Source organism: Narcine bancroftii, chromosome 5 (genome assembly GCF_036971445.1).
Source record: "Narcine bancroftii isolate sNarBan1 chromosome 5, sNarBan1.hap1, whole genome shotgun sequence".
In the NCBI taxonomy this organism is placed as follows: domain Eukaryota; kingdom Metazoa; phylum Chordata; class Chondrichthyes; order Torpediniformes; family Narcinidae; genus Narcine; species Narcine bancroftii.
In genome coordinates this window covers 181671750-181696666 of record NC_091473.1, presented here as the reverse complement: position 1 = coordinate 181696666, position 24917 = coordinate 181671750, and the positions used below count along the sequence as shown (strand labels likewise).

Genomic DNA, 24917 nt, shown 5'->3' with positions numbered 1-24917 from the left:
TAATTTCCAGGCTCACATAATACATTTTTTGCTACAGCTAGGGCTATCCTAACAAATCTTTTTTGTGCACCATCCAAATCAAGTCCAAATTCTTTGTTTTTTATGTTACTTAGAAGGAAGATCTCTGGGTTTTTTGGTCTATTGCTTTTTTTGATTTTATTTAATATCTGGTTTAGATCTTCCCAAAATTTTTTTCACTTTCTCACATGTCCAGACTGCATGAATTGTTGTTCCCATTTCATTTTTACAGCAAAAACATCTGTCAGATACTGTTGGGTCCCATTTATTTAACTTTTGAGGTGTAATATATAGCCTGTGTATCCAGTTATGTATCATACGTAACCTCATATTTATTGTATTTCTCACAGTTCCTGAGCATAACTTCTCCCATGTTTCTTTCTTTATCTTTATGTTTAGATCTTGTTCCCATTTTTGTTTAGTTTTACCATTTGTTTCCTCATTCTCCTTTTCTTGTATACATGTTTGTTATAAATTTTTTGATTATCATTGTGTCTGTAATCACATATTCAAAATTATTTACCTCTGGTAACCTCAGACTGCTTCCCAATTTGTCCTTCAAGTAGGATTTCAGTTGGTAGTATGCCAACACTGTATCGTGAGTTATATTATATTTATCCTTCATTTGTTCAAAGGATAATAATTTATTTCCAGAAAAGCAATTTTCTATTCTTTTGATCCCTTTTTTCTCCCATTCTCTAAAGGAAAGGTTATCTATTGTAAAAGAGATCAGCTGATTTTGCGTCAGTATTAGTTTTGGTAGTTGGTAATTTGTTTTATTCCTTTCTACATGAATCTTCTTCCAAATATTGAGCAGATGATGTAATACTGGAGAATTCCTACGTTGTACCAATTTTTCATCCCATTTATATAATATATGTTCAGGTATCTTCTCCCCTATTTTATCTAGTTCTAATCTAGTCCAATCTGGCTTTTCCCTTGTTTGATAAAAATCTGATAGGTATCTTAATTGTGCAGCTCTATAATAAATTTTAAAGTTTGGCAGTTGTAAGCCTCCTTGTTTATACCATTCTGTTAATTTATCTTGTGCTATCCTCAGTTTCCCTCCTTTCCATAAAAATGTCCTTATTATTTTCTTTAACTCCTTGAAGAATTTCTCTGTCAAGAGTATTGGCAATGCCTGGAATCGGTATTGTATCCTTGGGAAAATGTTCATTTTAATACAGTTTATCCTTCCTATTAGTGTTAGTGGTAAAGTCTTTCCAATGCTCTAAGTCGTCCTGTAATTTTTTCATTAGTGGATAATAATTGAGTTTATATAGATGGCCGAGGTTTTTATTTATTTGTATACCTAGGTATCGTATTGCTTGCATTTGCCATCTGAATGGTGATTCTTCCTTAAATTTTGAGAAATCCACATTATTCATTGGCATTGCTTCACTTTTATTTGTGTTAATCTTGTATCCCGACACTTCTCCATATTCCTTCAATTTCTTATCTAATTCTTTTATTGATATTTTTGGTTCTGTTAAGTATACTATAACGTCATCTGCAAATAAACTGATTTTATATTCCTTGTCTTTTATTTTTATTCCTTTTATTTTATTTTCTGTTCTTATCAGTTCTGCTAGTGGTTCTATGGCTAACGCGAACAATAAGGGCGATAGTGGGCATCCCTGCCTTGTTGATCTGCTTAAGTTAAATTGTTTTGATATATATCCATTTACTGTCACTTTCGCCAATGGCCCCTTATATAATGCTTTAATCCAATTAATATATTTCTCTGGTAAGCTGAATTTTTGTAGTACTTTTTTTTTTCTCGAAACTTTATTTATTAATTTTAACATATAAAGAAAGTAAGTAATACAAGTACAAAAAAAAACAAAATAAAATAATACAAGTATAATTTGACATAGTTAATACAATACCAATCTCGGCATCTCCCCCTAACGACTAAAAACTAAGAGTAAGAAAAAAAAACTATTTTTAACCCCTAAACCACCCCCTCCCCACCCCCACGATAAAGAGTGAATTAATACTATTAGTATAATAATAATAAAAAAAATAAAAAATATATATCTTAAAAAAAGATCAATATATATATAAAAACAAACAAAGGTATTAAGTATTAATTATTAATCCAAACATTTTTATTATATAAAAATATATATTAAAAAAAAACAAAAACAAAAAGAACTTAAACAAAAATAATTAATTCAAACTTATTTAAATTGTATATAATCAATAAATGGGGTCCACTTTAACTCATAAAAAGACATCTTATCTTGTATAGAAAAAGATATTCTTTCCATAACCAAACAAGAATTTTTGTAGTACTTTGAATAAATAATTCCATTCTACTCTGTCAAAGGCCTTCTCTGCGTCTAAAGCAACCGCTACTGTTGGAGCTTTATTTCCTTCTACTGCATGAATTAAGTTAATAAATTTACAAATATTGTCTGTTGTTAGTCTTTTTTTTAATAAATCCAGTTTGGTCTAGATTTACTATTTTTGGTACATAGTCGGCTAATCTGATTGCTAATAGTTTAGCTATTATCTTATAATCTGTGTTAAGTAAAGATATTGGTCTATATGACGCTGGTGTGAGTGGATCTTTCCCTGTCTTTGGTATTACTGTAATTATTGCTGTTTTGCATGAATCTGGTAAGCTTTGTGTTTTATCAATCTGGTTGATTACTTCCAGGAAGGGAGGAATTAATAAATCTTTAAATGTTTTATAGAATTCTATTGGGAATCCATCCTCTCCTGGTGTTTTATTATTCGGTAGTTTTTTTTATTATCTCTTGTATTTCTACTATTTCAAATGGTTCTGTTAATTTATTTTGTTCCTCTGTTTGTAATTTCAGTAATTCAATTTTAGTTAAAAATTCATCTATTTTGTCTTCTTTCCCTTCGTTTTCAGTTTGGTATAATTGTTCATAGAATTCTCTGAAGTTTTCATTAATCTCCGTTGGATTATATGTGATTTGTTTGTCTTTTTTCCTTGATGCCAATACCATTCTCTTCGTTTGTTCTGTCTTAAGCTGCCACGCTAGAATTTTGTGCATTTTTTTCTCCGAGTTCATAATATTTCTGTTTTCTCTTCATTATGTTCTTCTCCACCTTATATGTTTGTAGTGTTTCATATTTTACTTTTTTATCTGCCAATTCTCTTCCTTTAGTTGTGTCTTCCTTCATTGCTAATTCTTTTTCTATATTTACTATTTCCCTTTCCAACTGCTCTGTTTCCTGATTATAGTCCTTCTTCATCTTGGTTACATAACTTATTATTTGCCCTCTGATGAACGCTTTCATTGCGTCCCATAGTATAAACTTATCTTTCACTGATTCTGTATTTATTTCAAAGTACATTTTAATTTGTCTTTCAATGAATTCTCAAAAGTCCTGCCTTTTAAGTAGCATGGAGTTTAATCTCCATCTATACATTCTTGGAGGGATGTCCTCTAACTCTATTGTTAATATCAGGGGTGAGTGGTCCGATAATATTCTAGCTCTATATTCTGTTTTCCTAACTCTGTCTTGCATGCGAGCTGATAACAGGAATAGGTCTTTTCTTGAGTATGTTTTATGTCTACCCGAATAATATGAATATTCCTTTTCCTTTGGGTGTTGTTTCCTCCATATATCCAAAAGTTGCATTTCTTGCATCGATTTAATTATAAATTTGGTTACTTTATTCTTTCTGTTAATTTTTTTTCCCAGTTTTATCCACGTTTGAATCCAAATTAAGGTTGAAATCCCCTCCTATTAGTATGTTCCCTTGCGTGTCTGCTATCTTCAAAAAAAAATCTTGCATAAATTTTTGATCTTCTTCGTTAGGTGAATATACATTGAGTAAATTCCAAAACTCCGAATATATCTGACATTTTATCATTACATATCTCCCTGCTAAATCTATTATTTCCTCTTCTATTTTAATTGGTACATTTTTACTGATTAATATAGCTACTCCTCTAGCTTTTGAATTATATGACGCTGCTGTTACATGTCCTATCCAATCTCTCTTTAATTTCTTCTGCTCCACTTCAGTTAAGTGTGTTTCTTGCACGAATGCTATATCAATTTTTTCTTTTTTCATTAAATTTAGCAGTTTCTTCTTTTTTATTTGGTTATGTATTCCGTTAATATTTAAAGTCATATAGTTCAACATAGCCATTTCATACTTTGTTCATCTTTCCTTTCCATTTCCTCATCATTACCTTTCCTTTTTATCCATTTCTGTTTTCTTTTTTTGAACACTTTAAAACATCAAACATTTCCCTTATTCTCCTATCTAAAATTTCTTTAACCCCACTATCCCCTCCCCTTCCTGAGTTGCCCTTTATCCCTTGTCGGGCAACCACATCTCCCCTCTCCATTTGGATTTGCGAATTCACTCGCAAGCATCAACTGATTTCGCAGTGACCGTAACTCCTCCCCACCCAGCCCCCCCAGAAGATTTTAATTTTCATATACAACAAAGGTCACTCCCTTAATTCCCTCCTTACTTCCTCTCTTCCCTTTCTTTCCCTTATTAATTCTTATCTATACTCTATATATTTTCTTTTAAATACATGTACACACATATATACATACACACACATATGTGTGTATATATATATATATATGTACACCCATATACACACATACATATAGTTCGTGGTCATTTTTTGCTCTCGTTACATGTCTTCATCTCTCTGTCTGTTTTGTAGTTGTTCTGCAAATTTTCGTGCTTCCTCCGGATCCGAGAATAGTCTGTTTTGCTGCCCTGGAATAACTATATATTTTTTTTTTATTTTTTACACCATAAATCACATTAGCCATGATATACACTATTTCTTTTTCACACATATACAGTGACTTTTTCTCCTCCCCCCCTCCTCCCAAGCCACCCCCCCACTCATCCATTTTAGGTATACAATCTAGGTTGCATTTGTTGTCATTCAACAAAAATACACCAGAAATTCTACTGAGTCCATTCTTTTCTTTCCTTCTCCTTCCATCAACTTAGGTAATGTTTGTCCCCGGTAGGTTTTCGCTATTGTATTTAATGTAAGGCTCCTATACTTGTTCGAATATTTCAATATTATTTCTTAACCTATATGTTATTTTTTCTAATGGAATACATTTATTCATTTAAATTTAGTAGTTTCTTCCTTTTAATTTGGTTATGTATTCCATTAATATTTAAAGTCATATAGTTCAGCGTAGCCCTTTTATATTTTGTTTATCTTCTCTTTCCGTTTTTCCATCATTACCTTTCCTCCTTTTCCATTTCTGTTTTCTTATTTTCAACTCTTTATAAGACAAAATTCCTACAACATCCAACATTTTCCTTATTCTCCTATTTCTATCTTATTTATCCCCAAACTCCCCTTCCCCTCCTGAGTTGTCCTTTATCCCTTGTCGGACAACCGCATCTCCCCTCTCCATTTGGATTTGCGAATCCACTCGCAAGCGTCAACTGATTTTGCAGTGACCGCTATTTCCCCTCACCCCGCCCCCCCCCAGAAAAGATTTAACTTTTCATATGTCACAAAGGTCACTCTTTTAATTCCCTCCTTATTCTCTCTATTCCATTACCTTCCCTTATTAATTCTTGTCTATACTATCTATATTTTCCTCTAAGTACAGATACATTCACGCATGCACATTGTCTCTATTCACTCTTATACCTCTTTACTCGCATACATATCAATCGTGATTTTTACTCTCATTACCCGTCTTCATCCCTCAGTCTATTTTTGTCTTTACCCACATACATATCAATCGTGATCATTTTAACTCTCATTACCCGTCTTCCTCCCTCAGTCTATTTTTGTAATTGTTCTGCAAATTTTCCTGCTTCTTCTGGATCCGAGAATAGTCTGTTTTGTTGTCCTGGAATAAGTATTTTCAATACCGCTGGATGCTTTAGTATAAATTTATACCCTTTCTTCCATAAAATCGCCTTTGCTGTATTGAACTCTTTTCTCTTCTTTAGGAGTTCAAAACTTATATCTGGATAAATGAAGATTTTTTGCCCTTTATACTCCAGTGGTTTGTTGCCCTCTCTTACTTTTTCCATTGTCTTCTCCAGTACCTTTTCTCTTGTAGTATATCTTAGGAATTTTACTACAATAGATCTTGGTTTTTGTTGTGGTTCTGGTTTAGAGGCCAATACTCTATGTGCCCTTTCTATTTCCATTTCTTGCTGTAGTTCTGGACATCCTAGGGTCTTAGGGATCCACTCTTTTATAAACTCCCTCATATTCTTGCCTTCTTCATCTTCCTTAAGGCCCACTATCTTTATGTTATTTCTTCTGTTATAATTTTCCAATGTATCTATTTTTTGAGCTAGTAGTTCTTGTGTCTCTTTAGTTTTTTTATTAGATTCCTCCAATTTCTTTTTTAAGTCTTCTACCTCCATTTCTGCTGCTACTGCCCGCTCTTCCATCTTGTCCATTTTCTTTCCCATTTCTGTTAAGGTCATCTCTATTTTATTCATTTTCTCTTCTGTGTTGTTTATTCTTTTTCTTAAATCATTAAATTCCTGTGTTTGCCATTCTTTAAATGACTCCATGTATCCTTTAATAAGAGAAAGTACCTCCTTTATCTTGCCTTTCTTTTCTTCTTCTATTTCACTGTATTCTTCCTCTTCCTCTTCTTCTTCCTCTGGGTTGGCCATCTGTTGTTTCTTTGGTGCCCTTTCCTTCTCTTCTTTCTTGTTTCTATTGTCTTCTGTGGTCTCTTCTTGCTGCAGGTGTTCTGCAGCTGTCGTTGCCGGCTGTGGAGATCGACTCCCCAGCAGTTGCGCACTTTTACTCGGCTCAGCGAGCCATTTTTTGTAGTCCATTATTTACCGACCTGAGGGAGCGGGTTTCTCTCTCCGCAGCGGGCCTCTTCGGACAGGTAAGGCCTTCACCTTTTTCCTCCTTTGTCTTCTCTTCCTCTCTTCTTACCGTTGCTTTCGATTTTTCTTTTTTTGTCGCCATCTTCTTTCCACCTTTATACTCACTTTTCTGTAACTTTTATTTCTGTGCCTTTGTGTTTTCCTTTGTTCTTCCCGACTTTTCTGGAGAGGGCTGGAGTTCACCGTCCGGCCACTACTCCATCACGTGACTCCTCTCTGGAATAACTATTTTAAGTACCACTGGGTACTTTAGCATAAATTTATATCCTTTTTTCCATAGGATCGTTTTTGCTGTATTAAACTCCTTCCTCTTCTTCAGGAGTTCAAAACTTATATCTGGATAGAAAAATTTTTTTTGAGCTTTATATTCCAGTGGCTTTTTGTCTTCTCTTATTTTCTTCATTGCTTTCTCCAATATATTTTCTCTTGTTGTATATCTTAGGAATTTTACTAAAATGGATCTTGGTTTTTGTTGTGGTTGTGGTTTAGGGGCTAATGTTCTATGTGCCCTTTCTATTTCCATTTCTTCCTGTAATTCTGGTCTTCCTCGGACCCTGGGCATCCAATCTTTTATAAATTCTTGCATATTCTTGCCTTCTTCATCTTCCTTAAGGCCCACTATCTTTATATTATTTCTTCTATTATAATTTTCCATTATATCTATCTTCTGATCTAACAACTCCTGTGTCTCTAACTTTTTTTATTAGATTCTTCTAATTTCTTTTTTAAGTCCTCTACTTCCATTTCTACGGCTCTTTCTCGTTCTTCCACCTTGTCCACTCTTTTTCCTATATCTGACATAACCATCTCTAATCTATTCATTTTTTCTTCTGTACTTTTTATTCTTCTTTTTATTTCACTAAATTCTTGTGATTGCCATTCTTTTACTGATTCCATATATTCTTTAAAAAAATATATATCCATGGTCTTGCCCTTCCCTCCTTCTTCCATTTCTCTGTGTTCTTCCTCTCTTCTTCCTCTGGGTTGGTCATCTGTTGTTTCTTTGATTTCTTTTTACTCTCTTCTTTCTTGTTCTCGTTATTTTCTATGTTCTCCTCTTGTTGTTGTGCTGTGTCTGTCATTCTCAGCTGTGGAGATCAACTCCTCAGCTGGTCCCCCCTCCCGTCAGTGTTTTTTTTGTCTTGCGCATGCATGGTTGCGCATTTTTGCTTGGCTCCGCGAGCCATTTTTGTAGTCCCGAGCTCGGGACTTCGACTGACCTGAGGGAGCGAGCTTCTCTCTCCACAGCGGGCCTCCTCGGACAGGTAAGGCCTTCACCTTCTTCTTCCGATGTCTTTTCTTCTTCTCTTCTTCCCGTTGCTTTCGACTTTTCTTTCTTCGTTGCCATTTTCTTCCCACCTTTACTTTCACTTTATTTTATTTTTCCTGTTTGTGCCTTTGCATTTTCTCTGTTTTCTTTAAACTTTTCCGGAGAGGGCTGGAGTTCCCTGACCGGCCACTACTCCATCATGTGACTCCCATCAATAGTCCATCTTGAACAAAGTAACGTACTGGCACAGTTTCAATTTCCTGGTTAGACAGAATCTTATCTCTTATCCCAGCAAGATCAGGATCATGCTTTTGTCTCGCTATTAATTCCACAATTCGCTTCGTCTGACCTGCAGTCAGACGAAGCGAGAGGAAAATTCCAGGCAAACCTCAAAGCAAAGCTCGACGATGCATCCCGCCTCACGGACCCGTCCCCTGAAACCCTCTGGGATCAGTTGAAGACTACCATACTGCAATCCACTGAAGAGGTACTGGGCTTCTCCTCCAGGAAAAACAAGGACTGGTTCGACAAAAACAGCCAGGAAATCCAGGAGCTGCTGGCAAAGAAGCGAGCTGCCCACCAGGCTCACCTTACAAAGCCGTCCTGTCCAGAGAAGAAACAAGCCTTCCGTCGCGCATGCAGCCATCTTCAGCGCAAACTCCGGGAGATCCAAAATGAGTGGTGGACTAGCCTCGCCAAACGAATCCAGCTCAGCGCGGACATTGGCGACTTCAGGGGTTTCTACGAGGCACTAAAGGCTGTGTACGGCCCCTCACCCCAAGTCCAAAGACCGCTGCGCAGCTCAGACGGCAAAGTCCTCCTCAGCGACAAGATCTCCATCCTCAACCGATGGTCAGAACACTTCCAATCTCTTTTCAGTGCCAACCGCTCAGTCCAAGATTCCGCCCTGCTCCAGCTCCCTCAACAGCCCCTAAGGCTAGAGCTGGATGAGGTTCTCACCCTGGATGAGACATATAAGGCAATCGAACAACTGAAAAGTGGCAAAGCAGCAGGTATGGATGGAATCCCCCCCAGAGGTCTGGAAGGCTGGCGGCAAAACTCTGCATGCCAAACTGCATGAATTTTTCAAGCTTTGTTGGGACCAAGGAAAACTGCCTCAGGATCTTCGTGATGCCACCATCATCACCCTGTACAAAAACAAAGGCGAGAAATCAGACTGCTCAAACTACAGGGGAATCACGTTGCTCTCCATTGCAGGCAAAATCTTCACTAGGATTCTACTAAATAGAATAATACCTAGTGTAGCCGAGAATATTCTCCCAGAATCACACTGCGGCTTTCGCGCAAACAGAGGAACTACTGACATGGTCTTTGCCCTCAGACAGCTCCAAGAAAAGTGCAGAGAACAAAACAAAGGACTCTACATCACCTTTGTTGACCTCACCAAAGCCTTCGACACCGTGAGCAGGAAAGGGCTTTGGCAAATACTAGAGCGCATCGGATGTCCCCCAAAGTTCCTCAACATGATTATCCAACTGCACGAAAACCAACAAGGTCGGGTCAGATACAGCAATGAGCTCTCTGAACCCTTCTCCATTAACAATGGCGTGAAGCAAGGCTGTGTTCTCGCACCAACCCTCTTTTCAATCTTCTTCAGCATGATGCTGAACCAAGCCATGAAAGACCCCAACAATGAAGACGCTGTTTACATCCAGTACCGCACGGATGGCAGTCTCTTCAATCTGAGGCGCCTGCAAGCTCACACCAAGACACAAGAGAAAATTGTCCGTGAACTACTCTTTGCAGACGATGCCGCTTTAGTTGCCCATTCAGAGCCAGCTCTTCAGCGCTTGACGTCCTGCTTTGCGGAAACTGCCAAAATGTTTGGCCTGGAAATCAGCCTGAAGAAAACTGAGGACCTCCATCAGCCAGCTCCCCACCATGACTACCAGCCCCCCCACATCTCCATCGGGCACACAAAACTCAAAACGGTCAACCAGTTTACCTATCTCGGCTGCACCATTTCATCAGATGCAAGGATCGACAATGAGATAGACAACAGACTCGCCAAGGCAAATAGCGCCTTTGGAAGACTACACAAAAGAGTCTGGAAAAACAACCAACTGAAAAACCTCACAAAGATAAGCGTATACAGAGCCGTTGTCATACCCACACTCCTGTTCGGCTCCGAATCATGGGTCCTCTACCGGCACCACCTACGGCTCCTAGAACGCTTCCACCAGCGTTGTCTCCGCTCCATCCTCAACATCCATTGGAGCGCTTTCATCCCTAACGTCGAAGTACTCGAGATGGCAGAGGTCGACAGCATCGAGTCCACGCTGCTGAAGATCCAGCTGCGCTGGATGGGTCACGTCTCCAGAATGGAGGACCATCGCCTTCCCAAGATCGTGTTATATGGCGAGCTCTCCACTGGCCACCGTGACAGAGGTGCACCAAAGAAAAGGTACAAGGACTGCCTAAAGAAATCTCTTGGTGCCTGCCACATTGACCACCGCCAGTGGGCTGATAACGCCTCAAACCGTGCATCTTGGCGCCTCACAGTTTGGCGGGCAGCAACCTCCTTTGAAGAAGACCGCAGAGCCCACCTCACTGACAAAAGGCAAAGGAGGAAAAACCCAACACCCAACCCCAACCAACCAATTTTCCCCTGCAACCGCTGCAACCGTGTCTGCCTGTCCCGCATCGGACTTGTCAGCCACAAACGAGCCTGCAGCTGACGTGGACTTTTTACCCCCTCCATAAATCTTCGTCCGCGAAGCCAAGCCAAAGAAGAAAGAAAAGAAGAAGAATTCCACAACAGCAAAGCTGGATCCTTAGGTTTATCCTCAATGCTTGTTTCCACTACAGGATTATCACAGACTTTCTCTCCCTCTACCTTTCCAAATCTTTTCTGGACGCATAAACCAATGGCTTACTTGTGAGTTTCACTGCAGGTATGACTTTACCCTCTGTTAAATCATTCCCTAGCAAAAGAGAAACTCCATCCACCAGCAGACTTGATCTTATCCCCATCGTAACCGGGCCATTAACTAAGTCTGATTTCATCACTATTCTATGCAAAGATATAGGGTCTCCTTCACCACCAATACCTTTAATTAAATTCACATCTCCAGTATCGGTCTCCTCAACAAAATTCAAAACATTGCTTAATACAAGCGATTGGGCTGCTCCAGTATCCTGCAGGATTTTAAGTGGCACTTGATTGGATCCTTTTTTAACCGAAATGAACCCTTCAGTCATGAATGGTTTAAAAATATCCCTAACTTTCTCTCTCTGAACTCAGGCAGTTGGGTACCACTCCTTTCTCTTTCTTCCTTTTTAGTGCAGGACTATTTGCTATTATGTGCCCAGGCTTCTTACAATAGTGGCAAATGACATTCGAAAAGTTTTCCTTCGCCTATTTCTCTTCCTCTCTTCCTTTAACCTCACTTCTAGATTTTCTTTCTACTCCACTTGGATTATCAGCAGTACTCCTTTGAAAAGTTTTCCCTGGTGTCCAATTAGGCTCGTGGGTTAAAGCATATTCCTCTGTGAATTTAGCCAATTCTTGCCAAATTTTTATATTTTTCTCTGCCAAGTGCACTTGAATATCGTCAGGAACACAATTTTTAATCTCCTCAATTAGAATTATTTCCCTCAATAAATCAAAGTTATTTTCTACTTTCATTGTGGCACACCATCGATCAAAACACACAATCTTCCTATAAGCAAAATCCAGGTAAGATTGGGTTACTGCTTTTTTAAAATTCCTGAACTTTTGTCAATAAGCCTCTGGGACTAATTCATAAGATCGGAGTATAGCCTGTTTCAAATTCGTAATCAGCTGCTTGTTGTACCATGAGACACGAATACACCTGCTGGGCTTTCCCTTTAAGAACACTTTGTAGCAGGAGTGTCCACTGGTCTGGTGGCCATTTTAAATTTACAGCTACTTTCTCAAAATGCTGGAAATACTGGTCTATTTCAGCTTCCTCAAATGGAGGAACTAACCTCGCTTCTCTACTGACCAGAAACCTCTCCTCCTGACCAGCGCGTGGGTTTGGGCTTCCCCTCTCCTTGGGTCAGCTTTAATTTAGCCAGTTCTAGCTCATGCTTCCGTTCTTTCTCTCTCTCTACTCCATTTCTTCCTGCCTTACTGCTTCCCGTTCAGCTTTCCTTTCTTTTTTCCTCTAACTCTAGTTTTCTCAAAGCCAACTTTACTTCCTTGAAGTTTTCTCCTTTGGAAACTGTTCTAATGCCGCTTCTTCAAATACCCCCTTTCCTACATTGTGCTTAACAGTCTTTTGGGCATTTCCATTTTTTTTCATCCCAGTTCTTACTGTAAGAAGTTTTAACATGCCAACTATAACTTTTTAGTCATTTTTAAATTAACCACTGAAGGGTTTTCTATGAACTGGTCAATATTCATGCTGGTTTTTCTGCTGGTGATTTATACACTCACCGTTTATTTTTAATTTCAACCTGGAGGTTGAGTCAAACTCAGATGACTGATAACTAAGCCCAAGTCAATCGGCCCTAAAGCTTCCAAATTGATTTGATCCCAGATGGTTCCCCCAAATTATGTTACAAGATCAAACCAGCAACCACAAAGAAGGCAAATCACACAGGGGTAAAGAACAATAATTACTTTATTAACAAAAATTCACCTTCAAACTTTAATTCAAAATCCCCCCCCCCCTCTTTATAACAATGCCCTCTGCCCACTGGTTACTATGCAAATCTCTATAACAGTGTAAAACGAATAAATCACCAGCCTAAATATAATGTATGGAATTAAAGTCTAAGTTATATTTCCAACCAGCCCACAGAAAAACTTAGATACAAAACCAACACAAAACACACAAGATTCAAAAAAACTTTGATCTCAACCAAAGCAAAGGTCATAAACAAAATTCAGTTTGTTTGGTAAACTGAAGCCAAAAGATCTTTGTGAGGGAGAGAGGGGGATGGGGAGGGAGAGAGAGAACAAAACTCGAAGTTGTCTTGTGTGGCTGCAGAGAGAGGAACCACTGGCTTGGTCCGGATCCTTCTGGCTGCCTTTGTAATGCCCAACATTCTAAACTGTCCTCCAGACCATGACTCATGCTCTGGGCCTCCTTCCACTCCACAGCACCACCCAGTGGTGGTTTATCGTCCAAGTCCAGAAATTTTTAGATAATTTTCTGCACATGCTCAGTCTGCCTCCCACTCTCTCAGCAGTCCACCTTCGCCTTGGCTCTCTAAGGCAAACTGTCACTTTCCAACACAAAACCACACAACACAGAACTCTGTAACAAACAACAGACCAGCAACTGGCCACATGCTCCTTGTATAAAATCAGTGATCCCTGGCCACAGGCCAAATCATTAACCATGCACTTCCCTGGTCAGAGGCTAGAGCGTTATTATAAATTCAAACCCTCAGATATCTATGTCAACTTTCTGTAGAATCTGGATTGCTTACCACATGGTAAGCCTGGAGTTAAGGGATTATGCATGTAAAAGCAATTCATTCAATGTTCAAATTTATTGTCATCAGAGTACATACATGACATCACATGCAATCCTGAGATTCTTTTCCCTGCCGGCTGGCAGAATTTCTACTTATGGGTAACTGTATACAAGCTGACAACTCAAATACAGAAAAAATAAATATTCAGTCATAAACAATGTGCTAAGTCAGAGTCCTTAAATGAGTCTCTGAATTTGTTGTTTATGAGTCTGATGGTGGAGGGATAGTAACATTTTGAAAAGATGGTGGTACAAGTCTTGTGGCACATACATCTCCTTCCTCATAGAAATCACTCCACATTTAAAGCACATATGAGTTTAGATTGTCTTACAAGTTCATGCATTGGGGTGTAAAAGAATTGCACCATTTCTATAAATAAGCGATGACTATTTAAATCAAATATATTGATAAAAATCAAATTTTGTCACCAGCTGTCAAATTGTCCCCTAGAACAAGTACAAGACAAATCTGCTCAACACAAAAGAGAATAGGTCATAGGGAAAATGAGTGGGGGAATGCTCAGAGATCTGTCACTTTGATGGGTCAAATAGCCTCCTGTGTGTTAAAAAATAAAAAAGTAATTTATAAATATATACCTAAAATATGCAAATTGGACACCAAATTCTCAAAAGGTATCATATTTAATTTTCAAGTTATATGTAAGCTTCTCAAGAGATATACAGCAATAAATTTCCACATGCCATCTTTCCAAACCTAAATGAGAATCCGATTTCCATGTCACTGCTATACATTTTCTTGGAACTGCTAATACAATTTTTACACATTCTTTTCCATATAAATTCAGTTTCAATTATGATATAATCCCTGAAATATTACCCAGTAAAAACATTTGATCCTGTGGAAATTTAACTCCCATGACTTGTCCATAAAAGTTCCTAACTCTATCCAAAATGGTCTCAATTTTGGACATGACCATGTAGAATGTAAAAAAAGTACTGGTTCCTTGGCTACATCTAAAACATTGATCTGAAAGATCTGACTTCAATCTATTTAATTTTGGTGAGGTAACATATAGTTGATGTAAAAAATTATACTAAACCAATCTATATCTCTTTCTTCTTTCTTTGGCTTGGCTTCGCGGACGAAGATTTATGGAGGGTATAAAAAGTCCACGTCAGCTGCAGGCTCGTTTGTGGCTGACCAGTCCGATGCGGGACAGGCAGACACGATTGCAGCGGTTGCAAGGGAAAATTGGTTGGTTGGGGTTGGGTTTTTCCTCCTTTGCCTTTTGTCAGTGAGGTGGGCTCTGCGGTCTTCTTCAAAGGAGGCTGCTGCCCGCCAAACTGTGAGGCGCCAAGATGCACGGTTTGAGGCGTTATCAGCCCACTGGCGGTGGTCAATGTGGCAGGCACCAAGAGATTTCTTTAGGCAGTCCTTGTACCTTTTCTTTGGTGCACCTCTGTCACGGTGGCCAGTGGAGAGCTCGCCATATAATACGATCTTGGGAAGGCGATGGTCCTCCATTCTGGAGACGTGACCCATCCAGCGCAGCTGGATCTTCAGCAGTGTGGACTCGATGCTGTCGACCTCTGCCATCTCGAGTACCTCGACGTTAGGGGTGTGAGCGCTCCAATGGATGTTGAGGATGGAGCGGAGACAACGCTGGTGGAAGCGTTCTAGGAGCCGTAGGTGGTGCCGGTAGAGGACCCATGATTCGGAGCCGAACAGGAGTGTGGGTATGACAACGGCTCTGTATACGCTTATCTTTGTGAGGTTTTTCAGTTGGTTGTTTTTCCAGACTCTTTTGTGTAGTCTTCCAAAGGCGCTATTTGCCTTGGCGAGTCTGTTGTCTATCTCATTGTCGCGCTAACAGAGGAACCACTGACATGGTCTTTGCCCTCAGACAGCTCCAAGAAAAGTGCAGAGAACAAAACAAAGGACTCTACATCACCTTTGTTGACCTCACCAAAGCCTTCGACACCGTGAGCAGGAAAGGGCTTTGGCAAATACTAGAGCGCATCGGATGTCCCCCAAAGTTCCTCAACATGATTATCCAACTGCACGAAAACCAACAAGGTCGGGTCAGATACAGCAATGAGCTCTCTGAACCCTTCTCCATTAACAATGGCGTGAAGCAAGGCTGTGTTCTCGCACCAACCCTCTTTTCAATCTTCTTCAGCATGATGCTGAACCAAGCCATGAAAGACCCCAACAATGAAGACGCTGTTTACATCCGGTACCGCACGGATGGCAGTCTCTTCAACCTGAGGCGCCTGCAAGCTCACACCAAGACACAAGAGAAACTTGTCCGTGAACTACTCTTTGCAGATGATGCCGCTTTAGTTGCCCATTCAGAGCCAGCTCTTCAGCGCTTGACGTCCTGCTTTGCGGAAACTGCCAAAATGTTTGGCCTGGAAGTCAGCCTGAAGAAAACTGAGGTCCTCCATCAGCCAGCTCCCCACCATGACTACCAGCCCCCCCACATCTCCATCGGGCACACAAAACTCAAAACGGTCAACTAGTTTACCTATCTCGGCTGCACCATTTCATCAGATGCAAGGATCGACAATGAGATAGACAATCTATATCTAACATTTATTGTATTTGTCATACTATCTTGTCATAGTTCCAACTAATTTTTCTCCCCAATAATAATTTTAAAATCTATTTCCCAACTCTGTCTAGATCTATGAATTCTCTGCTTTTGAGTTCCCTTTTGCAATAATATATATATGGCCAAAATAAATTTCTTAATAGATCTATTACAAATCTATTACTTTTAGGTAATAACATTGTTAGACCCAGTTTATCTCGTAAATATGCTTTTATTTGATAATAGCAAGATATTGTATTATTTTGTATCCTATATTTTTTAATTGTTCAAATGACATTAAATATTCTCCTTCATAACAATCTTCTAAGTTTCCAATTCCCTTAGAAAACAAAATATTCAAAAGTTGTAAATGGAATGTCTATTTTGATTCAAAGTCACTTGAGATTTCCTCTTTTCCATTTCAATGTTTACTTTATTAGATGTATTAATCAAATGCTTCAACAGTTGGGTTTCCCTATTAATCTCAGTTCCTATTTACATATAAAATCTTCTGTCATCTTCTCTCCTATCTTTTTCATCTCTATTTTAATCCATGATGGTTTATAAATTTATAAATGGCTTTTCCTAAACCTTGTGAAACCTCATTAACTCCTTGGAATAAAGAAATAAAACCGAAAAAGGTTAGAATTGAGTGAAAGGCAGTGATCCCTTGACAACTAGGTCTGCCTCTCTTTTCTTTCTTTAATATCTTCTTTCTTTCTTCCTTTTCTATCCTAATTGGGTTGTTTTTTTTTTGGGGGGGGAAGAGGGTTGGTGGGGCATTTATTTTATTTTTTTTAGGGGACTTTATAAAACCATCATGTATAATGGAATTGATATGACTATACCATTATTATATTTTGACATGAATACATGTATGGAAAACAAATAAAATATTAAAAAAAACTAGAATGGTAAAAAGTTTAAGGGGGAACTTCTTCATGCAGAGAGAACCAGGTATAGAAGCCAGGATTCTAGACGGTGCTGAGGGGCTCCGGAGGGGCCTCGAGTACTGAGGATTCCTGATCGTGTCAGGTTTGGATCGCCAATAGTTTGAACAGGAGTCTATGTGGCTGCCGGAGCGCTGGAGGTGAATCCACAGACATTCAGTGCCTATGAAGGGACTCTCTTTTTGCTTCTTTTTCTCTTGTACAGGTACACAATTCTTTATCTGGATATCTAAAATCCGGCAAGAGGGGAGAGAGATGGCAGCGCGAGTTGGGCGGGTGAAGGGGCGGAGACCAGCAGCGCGTCTGGAAGTGGGTGGGGGTGAATAAGGCAGCACAATTTGGGTGGGCTTAAATCTGGCTTTCCAAAATTCGGAACTCACTGTCCCCCAAGGGTTTCTGATAAAGGATTGTGTACCTGTACTGTAAGTGGCGTTGGGTAATACGGATGGTGACTGCCTGTCTTAAAGCAGGCAGAATTTAAAGTCTATCAGGTAGGTTACAATTTTAATCTATTACTAAATGACAATAAAAGGAACTTTGAAAGAGCATGGAATGAGATGCCAGCTGAAGTGGTGAATGCGGGCTCAATTTTGATTGAGGAAACATTTGGATAGGTACATTGATGGGAAGGGTATGGAGGGATATGACCCATGTGCAGGTCTTTGGAATGATGCAGAATAATGGTTTGGCACAGACTGGATGAGCCGAAGAACTGCTTGTGCTGTTCTACAGTTCTAAAATAAAGTTTATCATTTGGTTCAAATTTCCCCACACTTGTTTTGGAAATTCCTACATTTCCTTTTACTACAAGATGATCCTCAGTAAGAAAGTATGCCAGAGGGCGATGCTCAGCAAGGGCGTATGCCAGAGGGCAATCTCTGGCACATACAGGGTGCCTGCATTCAAGAGCTGTCAAGTTTCCTTTGGCTAATTCCTTGCTCCAGCCTTACAAGGGGAATCACTTTTGTAAGCATGTAACACTGCAGCACCTCCTTGTCAAACAATGTTTAACTGCAGCACAGGCACTCATAAAACCAGGACAAAATGTTTCAAGAATACAAGTCAATGTTTGTTTTTATTTTATTATAAACAGAGAAATTCACATTATCGATTTCATGTCCTTATTGACCACAGCCTCAATTATTGGTTAGATATTTCAATGCATTCCACTTCAAAATGGACACCTGCCCTTGGAGTCCTAAAACATAGAGAGGCCCTTCAGCGATCTTTGCACACCCTATTCTATTCTCCTCACGCTCCCATCTACTCCCCCCAGATTCTACCCCTCACACACAGACTTGAGGCAATTAATGAATGCCATTGGGATGCAGAAGGAAACTGGAGCACGGGGTAAAAAAGCAAACTGAACACCGGGCGGCGCTGCTGGTCAGGATCTGCGAGGCAGCAGCTCAACTCAGTACCATTTAAATTTAGACATACAGCTCGGGAACAGTCTCTGCTGCCCAATTATATCCAGTGGGCAGCACAGTGGGCACAATGCCTTTACAGTGCCAGTGATTGTGAGCAGGGTTTGAATCCTGTGCTGTCTGTATGGAGTTTACATGTTCTCCCTGGGACTGCATGGGCTTTCCCCAGGGGGGCTCCGATTTCCTCCCACCCTTCAAAAAGTACCAGGGTTGTAGGTTAATTGAGTGTAAATTGGACGGAAAGAAAACATGGGCCGAAATGGCCTGCACCGTATACAAATATAATAAAAGTATGTCTACAAATTCATTTTAAAAAATTTAACCTACAACCCCATATGTTTTTGAAGGAGGAAACCCACACAAACTCTTTCCAGACAGCGCCAGATTCGAATTCTGGTCACTGGTGCTACACAGCACTGTACTAACTGCTACGCTAACCATGCCGCCATTGCAGTCTATTTAATTGTGTTGAAGTTTAACATTACGCACCAAGATGCAGTGACATGGACAGACCAGTTGTACAAAAGTTCAAAGTCAACAGAGTGAGACCACTTGGTACAAAGCAGCATATCTAAACTATTTTAAGGTCCATACAGGAGTCTGATGTTGATTATGAGGTGTATGGATAGATTAAATGCAAGCAGGCTTTTACCACTGAGGTTTGATCCAGAGAACATGGGTTTAGGGTGAAAGGTAAAATGTTTCAATGGAACATTTGGGGGGAATTTTTCCCCTGCAGAGAACGAACTACCAGCTGAAATGGTGAAAGCGGGCTTCATTTTGACGCTGAAGAAAAATTTGGAGAGGTATATGGATGGGAGGGGTATGGCTTGGGTGCAGACAAGTTTGGCAGACTAGATGGGCTGAAAGGCCTGATTCTCTGCTGTAGTGTTCCATGGGTCGATGGTAATGGCAGCAAAGAAATGGTCCTTGAATCTATCACGCTCATGAATCTTCTTCCTGACGGATGGAAGGTAAAGAGAGAGTGTGTGGCCAGTATGAGATGATCCTTTAATATGGAAAAGAAGGCAAGGAGACGAACATTATAGATTGAGACTACATTGGGGTGGAGGGCATGTGTTTGTGAGAAATGTATAAATATTTTAAAAGTTATTTACATCACAATTTTTGAACGGATGCATTTGAAAGTTGTATGGGATGAAAACAAACCAATTTATCTCCTATAGCATGGGTTGCTATTGTAACTGTAAATCTATCATTCTCGGCTTGACTTTAAAAATCAGATTCTGTTAGTGATCTTACATATTAATCAGCTCACAACATTGATTAGGTATTAGGCCCATTAGAAAAACCAAGCCAATTTATTGATCAAAGCAATATTTAGTTGAACAGTCAGCGATTAAACATTTAAGTGGATTCAACTCTTTCATTATGTGAGGTTTGGTAAGTGAAGGTCACCTTGTGAAAGATCTGAACAGTGACCAATTAGGCTCCCTTAGGTGACTGAGCAGAGCTAATGAATTGCTCAGATCCAATTAGGAACAACACAGACAAATTAAAACTGTATAATTCTCAACATGGTTTAAATGACACAGACCTTAAATGGTGATCAATTAGATCCAGTTAACAACAACACAGATCCAATTAAGTCAGTTAACTTTAGATAAGTCTTTTCGATTGTGTTACTGACCACATCTGAAAGACAGACATGTAATGTCAGATTCATTTCATTCTTTTTTTTTTATTTTTCACACTATGAACCAGATTAACTAAAATACACACAAACATTTCCCTCTTGAATATACACAGTCATTTTCTTCCCCCTCCCTACAATGTATTGTATCAACGTATACAATACATTAAACCCATTAAACAATATCATCACACAATGAAAATAAACAAGAAAATTGTGGAGTAAAATACTTTTACACACTGGGTCAGTCCATTTCATCTTCTTCTCATTCTATCATTTTAGGGGGTGGAGGTCCATGGTAGGACTTCTCTGTAGTGTTCCATGTACAGTTCCCAAATTTGTTCAAATAATGTGACATTATTTTTTAAATTATATGTTATTTTTTCCAATGGAATACATTTTTTTCATTTCTATGTACCATTGCTGTACTCTCAGGTTCTCTTCTGATTTCCAGGTTGACATTATACATTTTTTTGCTATAGCTAAGACTATCATAATAAATCTTTTTTGAGCTTCATCCAAATCGAGGTAAGTTCTTTATATTACTTAGAAGAAAGATCTCTGGATTTTTTGGTATATTGCTTTTTGTGATTTTATTTAATACCTGATTTAGATTTTCCTAAAACTTTTACACTTTCTCACATGCCCAAATTACATGTACTGTTGTTCCCGTTTCCTTCTTACAGCGAAAACAATTGGGTCCCATTTATTTAACTTTTGGAGGATTCATTTCATTCATGACACTTGTTCATGACAATATATTAACCACACAGTGATCAATCAGATCCAGATACTTTCTACTAGTGACTGCATGCAACTCCCTTATACCCAATAAGTGATGGCACTACTACCATCTGCTCCCTTCTAACTGTGACAGCACACCGCTCCACTCTACCTTGGGACGGCACGACATTACCTCCTACCAAGGGATGGCCTGCCAGCCCCTTCCAGTTAAGGATCCCCCCCTGACCCCTTCCAGTTAAGGGTCCCCTCCCGGCCCCTTCCAGTTAAGGGTGCCCCCTCCCGGCCCCTTCCAGTTAAGGGTGCCCCCTCCCGGCCCCTTCCAGTTAAGGGTGCCCCCTCCCGGCCCCTTCCAGTTAAGGGTGCCCCCTCCCGACCCCTTCCAGTTAAGGGTGCCCCCTCCCGACCCCTTCCAGTTAAGGGTGCCCCCTCCCGACCCAGTTAAGGGTGCCCCCTCCCGACCCCTTCCAGTTAAGGGTGACCCCTTCCAGTTAAGGGTGCCCCTTCCCGGCCCCTTCCGGTTAAGGGTGCCCCCTCCCGGCCCCTTCCGGTTAAGGGTCCCCCCTCCCGGCCCCTTCCGGTTAAGGGTCCCCCCTCCCGGCCCCTTCCGGTTAAGGGTCCCCCCTCCCGGCCCCTTCCGGTTAAGGGTCCCCCCTCCAGGCCCCTTCCGGTTAAGGGTCCCCCCTCCCGGCCCCTTCCGGTTAAGGGTCCCCCCTCCCGGCCCCTTCCGGTTAAGGGTCCCCCCTCCCGGCCCCTTCCGGTTAAGGGTGCCCCCTCCCGGCCCCTTCCAGTTAAGGGTGCCCCCTCCCGACCCCTTCCAGTTAAGGGTGCCCCCTCCCGACCCCTTCCAGTTAAGGGTGCCCCCTCCCGACCCCTTCCAGTTAAGGGTGCCCCCTCCCGACCCAGTTAAGGGTGCCCCCTCCCGACCCCTTCCGGTTAAGGGTGCCCCCTCCCGACCCCTTCCGGTTAAGGGTGACCCCTTCCGGTTAAGGGTCCCCCCTCCCGGCCCCTTCCGGTTAAGGGTCCCCCCTCCCGGCCCCTTCCGGTTAAGGGTCCCCCCTCCCGGCCCCTTCCGGTTAAGGGTCCCCCCTCCCGGCCCCTTCCGGTTAAGGGTCCCCCCTCCCGGCCCCTTCCGGTTAAGGGTCCCCCCTCCCGGCCCCTTCCGGTTAAGGGTCCCCCCTCCCCTTCTAGTTAAGGGCCCCCCCGTCCCCTTCTAGTTAAGGGCCCCCCCGTCCCCTTCTAGTTAAGGGCCCCCCGTCCCCTTCTCGTTAAGGGCCACCCCGTCCCCTTCTCGTTAAGGGCCCCCCCGTCCCCTTCTCGTTAAGGGCCCCCCCGTCCCCTTCTCGTTAAGGGCCCCCCCGTCCCCTTCTCGTTAAGGGCCCCCCCGTCCCCTTCTCGTTAAGGGGCCCCCCCTTCCCCTTCTCGTTAAGGGGCCCCCCGTCCCCTTCTCTTTAAGGGGCCCCCCGTCCCCTTCTCTTTAAGGGGCCCCCCGTCCCCTTCTAATTAAGGGGCCCCCCGTCCCCTTCTAATTAAGGGCCCCCCGTCCCCTTCTAATTAAGGGCCCCCCCGTCCCCTTCTAATTAAGGGCCCCCCGTCCCCTTCTAATTAAGGGCCCCCCGTCCCCTTCTAATTAAGGGCCCCCCCGTCCCCTTCTAATTAAGGGCCCCCCCGTCCCCTTCTAATTAAGGGCCCCCCCGTCCCCTTCTAATTAAGGGCCCCCCCGTCCCCTTCTAATTAAGGGCCCCCCCGTCCCCTTCTAATTAAGGGCCCCCCCGTCCCCTTCTAATTAAGGGCCCCCCCGTCCCCTTCTAATTAAGGGCCCCCCGTCCCCTTCTACTTAAGGGCCCCCCCGTCCCCTTCTACTTAAGGGCCCCCCCGTCCCCTTCTGGTTAAGGGCCCCCCCGTCCCCTTCTGGTTAAGGGCCCCCCGTCCCCTTCTGGTTAAGGGCCCCCCCGTCCCCTTCTGGTTAAGGGCCCCCCCGTCCCCTTCTGGTTAAGGGCCCCCCCGTCCCCTTCTGGTTAAGGGCCCCCCCGTCCCCTTCTGGTTAAGGGCCCCCCCGTCCCCTTCTGGTTAAGGGCCCCCCCGTCCCCTTCTGGTTAAGGGCCCCCCCGTCCCCTTCTGGTGAAGCCCCCCCCCGTCCCCTTCTGGTGAAGGCCCCCCCCGTCCCCTTCTGGTGAAGGGCCCCCCGTCCCCTTCTGGTGAAGGGCCCCCCGTCCCCTTCTGGTGAAGGGCCCCCCGTCCCCTTCTGGTGAAGGGCCCCCCGTCCCCTTCTGGTGAAGGGCCCCCCCGTCCCCTTCTGGTGAAGGGCCCCCCCGTCCCCTTCTGGTGAAGGGCCCCCCCGTCCCCTTCTGGTGAAGGGCCCCCCCGTCCCCTTCTGGTGAAGGGCCCCCCCGTCCCCTTCTGGTGAAGGGCCCCCCCGTCCCCTTCTGGTGAAGGGCCCCCCCGTCCCCTTCTGGTGAAGGGCCCCCCCGTCCCCTTCTGGTGAAGGGCCCCCCCGTCCCCTTCTGGTGAAGGGCCCCCCCGTCCCCTTCTGGTGAAGGGCCCCCCCGTCCCCTTCTGGTGAAGGGCCCCCCCGTCCCCTTCTGGTGAAGGGCCCCCCCGTCCCCTTCTCGTGAAGGGCCCCCCCGTCCCCTTCTGGTGAAGGGCCCCCACGTCCCCTTCTCGTGAAGGGCCCCCCCGTCCCCTTCTCGTGAAGGGCCCCCCCGTCCCCTTCTCGTGAAGGGCCCCCCCGTCCCCTTCTCGTGAAGGGCCCCCCCGTCCCCTTCTCGTGAAGGGCCCCCCCGTCCCCTTCTCGTGAAGGGCCCCCCCGTCCCCTTCTCGTGAAGGGCCCCCCCGTCCCCTTCTCGTGAAGGGCCCCCCCGTCCCCTTCTCGTGAAGGGCCCCCCCGTCCCCTTCTCGTGAAGGGCCCCCCCGTCCCCTTCTCGTGAAGGGCCCCCCCGTCCCCTTCTCGTGAAGGGCCCCCCCGTCCCCTTCTCGTGAAGGGCCCCCCCGTCCCCTTCTCGTGAAGGGCCCCCCCGTCCCCTTCTCGTGAAGGGCCCCCCCGTCCCCTTCTCGTGAAGGGCCCCCCGTCCCCTTCTCGTGAAGGGCCCCCCGTCCCCTTCTCGTGAAGGGCCCCCCCGTCCCCTTCTCGTGAAGGGCCCCCCGTCCCCTTCTCGTGAAGGGCCCCCCGTCCCCTTCTCGTGAAGGGCCCCCCCGTCCCCTTCTCGTGAAGGGCCCCCCCGTCCCCTTCTCGTGAAGGGCCCCCCCGTCCCCTTCTCGTGAAGGGCCCCCCCGTCCCCTTCTCGTGAAGGGCCCCCCCGTCCCCTTCTCGTGAAGGGCCCCCCCGTCCCCTTCTCGTGAAGGGCCCCCCCGTCCCCTTCTCGTGAAGGGCCCCCCCGTCCCCTTCTCGTGAAGGGCCCCCCCGTCCCCTTCTCGTGAAGGGCCCCCCCGTCCCCTTCTCGTGAAGGGCCCCCCCGTCCCCTTCTCGTGAAGGGCCCCCCCGTCCCCTTCTCGTGAAGGGCCCCCCCGTCCCCTTCTCGTGAAGGGCCCCCCCGTCCCCTTCTCGTGAAGGGCCCCCCCGTCCCCTTCTCGTGAAGGGCCCCCCCGTCCCCTTCTCGTGAAGGGCCCCCCCGTCCCCTTCTCGTGAAGGGCCCCCCCGTCCCCTTCTCGTGAAGGGCCCCCCCGTCCCCTTCTCGTGAAGGGCCCCCCCGTCCCCTTCTCGTGAAGGGCCCCCCCGTCCCCTTCTCGTGAAGGGCCCCCCGTCCCCTTCTCGTGAAGGGCCCACCCGTCCCCTTCTCGTGAAGGGCCCCCACGTCCCCTTCTCGTGAAGGGCCCCCCCGTCCCCTTCTCGTGAAGGGCCCCCCCGTCCCCTTCTCGTGAAGGGCCCCCCCCGTCCCCTTCTCGTGAAGGGCCCCCCCCGTCCCCTTCTCGTGAAGGGCCCCCCCGTCCCCTTCTCGTGAAGGGCCCCCCCGTCCCCTTCTCGTGAAGGCCCCCCCCGTC

General features: G+C 43.8%; 1 protein-coding gene across 2 annotated transcripts in view; it reads right to left on the bottom strand.

Annotated features, from left to right (window-relative positions):
• LOC138764282 (dual specificity tyrosine-phosphorylation-regulated kinase 1A-like) overlaps positions 1 to 24917 on the bottom strand; it is a 108665-nt gene that overhangs the window by 81979 nt on the left and 1769 nt on the right. Inside the window, exon 2 of one of the 2 annotated variants that reach the window (XM_069939984.1) lies at positions 20103 to 20200. The exons of the other annotated variant lie outside the window; for it this stretch is intronic. The gene's annotated coding sequence lies outside the window, so the exon portion shown is untranslated. The remainder of the gene's footprint in view (positions 1 to 20102; positions 20201 to 24917) is intronic. 2 annotated transcript variants of the gene reach the window in all.